Source organism: Trichoplusia ni (assembly GCF_003590095.1).
Source record: "Trichoplusia ni isolate ovarian cell line Hi5 chromosome 6 unlocalized genomic scaffold, tn1 tig00003330_group5, whole genome shotgun sequence".
Classification (NCBI taxonomy): Eukaryota; Metazoa; Arthropoda; class Insecta; order Lepidoptera; family Noctuidae; genus Trichoplusia; species Trichoplusia ni.
In genome coordinates, this window is record NW_020799634.1 from 1,307 (window position 1) to 7,836 (window position 6,530).

At 36.6% G+C, this 6,530-nt stretch overlaps 1 pseudogene; it reads right to left on the reverse strand.

The window, feature by feature from the left end:
* Window positions 1–1,066: 1,066 nt before the first annotated feature.
* LOC113506248 lies at window positions 1,067–6,226 on the reverse strand (annotated as a pseudogene).
* Between the last annotated feature and the right edge of the window lie 304 nt (window positions 6,227–6,530).

A 6,530-nucleotide genomic window follows, 5' to 3' on the forward strand; every position in this document is an offset into this window, starting at 1 on the left:
ACACTGATCTTAAACGGAAACCTTTATCAGAGCTAAGACAGAAAGTAATTCACAAAACACTTAACAAACCACCGGCTGCAGTAAGTGCTGTCAAAAGTGAAAGCTGCGGCGCCAAAGTTGAATGTACTACGTGAAGATATCTCTCATTCGGTCGTGCTCAGCTCAATAGTGAAATAGATCACAAAAAGAGTGTTGGGACACTTGTACGTAACCCAGATGTGCATTCAGACAACTTATTGTGTGATAATACAATTTAAGATCTTTGGCAATGTATTGGGGATTTCGCAATCGGTTATGTTTGAGACCCAATCGAGGCATTTCAAGTGGTTTAATTGCCTATGGTCAGTTACAAATGCTACTGTTTACGGAAATCAAGTGGGAGTGTGGCAACTGTAACAGGTTTATATTTGGAAACTTAAATGCAATAGTAATGTCAACCAGGTAGTTTACATGAACGACTTTAAATGCTTGTAGATATTTGATTCCAAAACAATTTTTAGGGAGTGTTTGCTCAATCACATTTTTTATGATTCAAGGGTAGTAATATCGTTACCAGTGTAAATGAAAAACCTAATTATATTACACTGAACTTTATTTATAAAAATAACAAACTTTATAAATACGTTCAATTCGTTGTATAAAACATTAACAGTTATATCTATCACAGTACATTTAATAATATCGAATAATACAGATGTTGATAACAACTCAATCGATCGCTGTCGACTCTTGTCCCGCGATACGTAATGTGGCACTTTCTATTACAATAGACTAATTACTTTCGAAAAATCCAATCGCCATCTTACGAAACTAAAATAATAATTTAGATTAATTCTTATAACGTTCAATTCATTGTCCTCAAATAGTACGCATATTGCCTATTCAAAATATTGTGTAACGTATTCTGTTATCGAAGATAATGGACATATTTTTAATAAGAGCAGTCACTAACTTAAACTTTTAAATTAATGTCGATAAGGAATTAGCTCGAGCTGTAAACACAGAAATACAAACTTTGTTTTTGCAGCAATCTAACAACGGTTAATTGGCAATTTAAGCTACAACGAGAATAGGACTTAATACAGAAACGTTGTTTAGTGCACTCAATAAGTAATTTGACTTACATAAAAATTGCGTCATACGTTTGTTTTATTACTTTATCGACTTGTACCAATAATGGACCATTAAGCTAATATATTTATTTAAATCAAAATCTGGTTGGCAACTTTGCACCGAAGTCGTTAAACAATGGTCGTGCAATTATGCAGTTCCAAATGTATCTAAATACTTAATATACTTTTTTCGATTGGACAGAATGACTAACGAGCCTTTTCATTTTATTTTTAACTCTCAGGCATCAACATAATAGTACATTCGTTTACTAGGATCTAATATGTAGGCCGGTGTACTTGTCAATATCGGGGCAGCCTGAGCGAACTGGGCCAATAGTAAAGCTGCGTTCCTTGGTGACTCTTTCTTTGAACTTTTAACTTGAATGTCGTCATCTTCTTGCGGTGCTACTATTTTAGCACTTCTATAATTCCCCCCATGCATTCTTTCGTGTCTTGTATTCAGTGGTTTATATTCTTTGTCATCTTGTGATGAATGATCATCTTCTTCGTCGTCGAGTTCTATTAGTTTTTCGCTTCTTCTTCCACCTCGTCTGTCTTTGTCATATTTAAGATTACCTCCATGCATTCTTACTGGTGGGTCATTTAGCTCAATAAGTTTTGAGTTTCTGTCACTACTTCTACTGCGCTTTGTGTCGCTTAATGCTTTTAAATTACCTCCATGCAATCTTTTCGGCACAAATTCTTCCAGCTCGACATTCTTATTGGTCTCACTTTGTGAAGTTTCAGCATCTTTAGCACGTTTTGCGGTATTTTCCCTTGGTTTGAGTAATCTTAATTCTTCTTTAGTGGCTTTTCGATAATTTCCACCATGTTTGGGGCCTTCGTTTAAGTTCAAGTTTTCGCGGAATATTTCAACATCACCTAACTTATTAATTTCCTGTGCTAAATTGTCATCCTTATACAAATTTAGAACTTCAGCATTTTTTTGAGGTTTCTTTCTTGATGTTGTAGGAATTTCTTTAATAATTTCAACTTGTTTAATGTCCTGTTTGAATTGTGTTATATGAGGCGACGATTTGTTTACAGGCAATTCTTTGTGTATTTCAATCTTCTTTCTTGTTATAACAGGTCTGCCTTCCGGTTTGATAATTCGTGAGGGCATGGAAGGAATAGTCGTGTGGACGAATGTTGCCTTTGTTGTTGGAGGAGCGTCTGTTGTCCTAATAAGGGTGCGTTTTGTTGGTTCAGGTGTTGTAGCTTGAATTTCTGGTTCTGTGTTGTCATCATCTTTTTTATCATCGTTGTCATCTTCACCATCCTCTTCCTCATCATCTTCACCACTTTCTTCTTCCTCACTATTTTCAGGATGATCATCATCATCATCGTCATTTTCATCCTCATTTTCACTATCTTCCTCCTCTTCTTCTCTACTGTCATTATTTTCTTCATTTCGAGATTGATGATGCTTATTTTTCTTACTCTCTTCTTTTTCATACATAGGCATGTAATCCTTCATATCGTGTTTCACACCTATTAAATCGTCAACAGTTTTTTCCATATCTTCGTCTTCATCCTCATTTCCATATTTATTGGAGTCTGTAACTATTGTGCTGGTATGCGACTTCTTTTTCTTTTCCCTGTACTTGGGCAGGGCTATGTCAGACTCTTCAACATTTTTCTTCACTTCAGGAGCTGGCTTTACTTTATCTTTAGGTTCGGATTCATCAGTTGGTTTGTAGTTGCGGAATCTAGTTACAAGTTTAAGTAGTTGAGCTTCAGATTCTGTGTTGTGCTCTGGTACTTTTTCAGTAGTTGTAGTAAATTTGATTCTCTTTCTAAATGATGGTTTTAAAGTTGTCGTTGTGGTAGTAGTAGGGACTTCTTCTTCATCATCTTCTTCCTCTTCGTCGTCATCATCATCATACTCTTCACTATCCTCTACTTCTTCGGAATCTTCGTCTTGTTTTCTTTCTTTCTCTTGAACTGAAGCTGGAGCAGTTGTAACTGTTTTCTTAACTGAATTTGATGCGGCTACATTCTGTACTTGTAAAGGCTTAGGGATAAATTGGGCTACGTCATATACAGGACGTACAGTGGTTGTTGTTGATCGAAAGCGTTGTCTACCTCGTATAGGTGTTGGCTTAGTAGTTATAATGTTTTTTTCAGTAGTTTTCTGTGCATTATAAGCTACAACGGACATTGCTCTTTTGTTTTCAACTGGTGTGTACTCCGCTTTATGATTTGAAGGTCTCAGTTCATACCTTGGTTCACCTCTACGTTGATCTATACTCACATCTACAAAAGTATGGTCAGAACCATTGTAAACTTGAGGTTTGGCTCTGGCTTTTCTGCCTATATCTACATATGTGCGACTATTCAAAGACTTTTTTGGTAGTTTATCGTCTTTGTTAGATCTTGAAACTCGATCAGCTACTCCACTTGACTGAAGTTGTTTAATCAATGGGCTGATATTGCTGGTTGTAGTTGTTTTCTTGGAATCTTGGAACTTGACCGCCCTTATTATTTTATACGGCTCGTACACAAATGGCGCTGCTCTTTTTTTCTTAACTGTGGAGGCTTCTTAGTAATATCTTCCCTTTTTTGAAAGGAATCGTAAGTTACATTCGATTTCACTACTTCAGAATTAATAGAACTGTAGCTATATCTTCAGACTTATCTTGGGAATTTTGTATATTTTTAAGGACATCAGTATAAACATCACTATGTCTGTTTGTTGGATTGAACATTATTAAATGGAATTATATTCAGAGCAGTGTGGTAATTTTAAGCTTGATTATTAGGTTTTCATGTAAATTATTCTGATCAATCCTCAGTTTATCAGTAAATCAAAAATATTTGTCTTGGCATCTTCCCTAAAAATATCTGCAGCACTAATAACCTTATTTACTTTAGATTCTTCAGCTGTATCACCTTTAGTATTTTTCAGTTGGAATGTTGACAATTTTGGAGCGAAAATTGGTTCAGGTTCGATATAATGTCTTCTTTGAAAAATGGACTATCCAAAGGATTTTCCCCAAAAATATTTTGCTTTGAAACAATCGATTTATCACCGAGGCCTTCAAGGCGTGGAACTTGTTTGACGGTATCGAAGCTTTTAGCTTTTGATTCCTCGTCGTCATCTTCATCCTCATTAGTGGGGTTTTCTCCATTTTAAGTTTTTCAGGTAAAGGGTCTACGTCTTCATCTACCTCAGAACATTGTAGTTTCGATCTTGAATCGTAAAAATTCCGTCCCACCCCTCGATTTTTTGGGTATGAGTTTTAAATTTTCAGCGTACCTTAAAGTGAATTTTATGAACACCTTTAAGTTTTTAAAATAGTATGGATACTTATTCTTCAAACTCTCTTTTTTTCGAAGCGGGTGCATTTTTCTTTCATGATGTTTAGTTGTAGGTGATTTTATGATAAATGTTGAATTCAAATCTATTTCTGTACCTTAAAGTTAACTTCTCGTTTACCAACTTCGTGTTCCGTGTCTGGATCATTTGATTCGTTATCGTGAGCTGTAGGATTAAGTTCACTACATCATCATTGTGTCTTCATTGTTTGTTTCAATTTCGGTTTCTGCCTCTCCTTCGCGTTTATTTCGATTACCAATCTCTGCATCATCGCCATTATAAGCATCGGTTTCAACAGATTCATCATGTTCAATTTCTGAGTAATCTTCAGCTTCTGTTTCTTCCTCTTCATCTTTATCATTACTGTTCCATGCCTTACCATGTTCGTATTGTCTCTGTACTCAGATCCTGCACCGTCTTGGTACTTACCAGCTACACTGGGTATTTTGTACAATCCACCACTATTTTCGTGTTCTTTTAGAAAACCACCGTGACCTTCTTGATCCGAAGCATGTTTTTGTTCCCCAGCATGATCGTAGGCAGAGTCTTCATAACCTTCTTCGCTGTATACGGTTTGAGCCTTTGTACTCTTAACAGCTTCGCGTAGCCTTGGTGCATTTAAAATTTCCTCATATGTTTCTGCGTCATCAAAGGCAGCAGTTTTTGGCAAATGCTTATATGTCTCAGTTTTTCTTACTTGTGCGTAATTTTTAACAGGTATAAATTCTTCATCAATTTGTTCGTTTTTATGATCACTATTGTTTTGAAGTTCTAATGTCTTATAGTTAGCTGGATGATGTTTTTGAACAATGTTGTTTACCGATTCATCGAGATTATTTCTAATTGTGTGTATTTTGTTTACCTTTTCATATATATCATAACCTTCAGGAAGCTCTCAATATTTTCAGAAACAGGAAACTTGAGGATACTCATTATGTTCATCGTCATATTCATCGCGTGTTTGTTTCGTAACTTTCCTATGTGTTTATGTAAAGGAAGGTAATGTACAGGTCTTATTTCACATTTTGTTGGTTCCATGGGTGTCTGAATTTTTGGTTTAGTGCATGATCTCTGTGAAGGTCTCTGGTCGGTGCTCTGTAATAAGCTGGTACTCTTTCAGGTCTGTGAATTTCATAAGGGGCTGGTTCATTTTTTGTGGAAATAATTTTCTGTCTGTTTTTCAGGACTTTCTAAATATTCGTCAGCTGAAATATGAGGCTCGCCGGCTGCCTGTTCATAGGCTTGTAGTCTATTTTTACTATCCTGTATATCATTCTGATTTTTGATAGTACAGGATCTCTGTAAATTGTTGCAATGCAGGCTCCTCAGCTTTATATGGGTGGAAGATTTCATAGCCCCGAAGACGTCGGATGAACATATCTATTTAACACTTTATTTTGATGTATGTAAGTTTGAAGTGGATGATAGATCGGCCTTTCTTCATCTAACAGGTGGTGAACACCCAACCACAGGTTTCTGTTTACCTGTGTAAGGCTGCACAGGATACGCTTTATAATTTTGTTCAGGATTTTTCACGCCATGAAACGCCGCTATTTCGGTCGCAAATTTAGGTTTCTGAGCCGTATATTCAAAATATTCGATCGGGATAGGTTGCTGGTTATGTGATCTGGTTTGCACATTTTGAGGATTGAATATTCCACGGGTGATTCCACATTCTGTTCATTTTTCACTTCACTTTTTACACTATCGTTCCAGGTACTGGGACCTTAATGGCCGCACACAGTTCACTACACAGAAGCACTAGGAGTAGACGAGGGACTTTGGTCATGTGCATTGTTCACATCACGGATCGCGGCGGTGGCTGGGCGGTTGACTGAACCAGGTCGATAGGCTACCGAACGGTTTTTATCTCCTCGGTCGTTCGTCGGCGGACCGATTGCTTAGCGGCCGTTCGCTTTGTTTGTAGCGTTTGGTTCCAGTCATGGACGCACAGCGATAACTAAAATATATTACGAGGTGGCGTGTGATTAAAATAGTACGTTATAGTTATGAGTGACAGATATTTGTATTTTAAAAATATTAGCATATATAGAATATGTTAATAAGGAGCAAAATTCAGTAATAAAATTAACGGATTT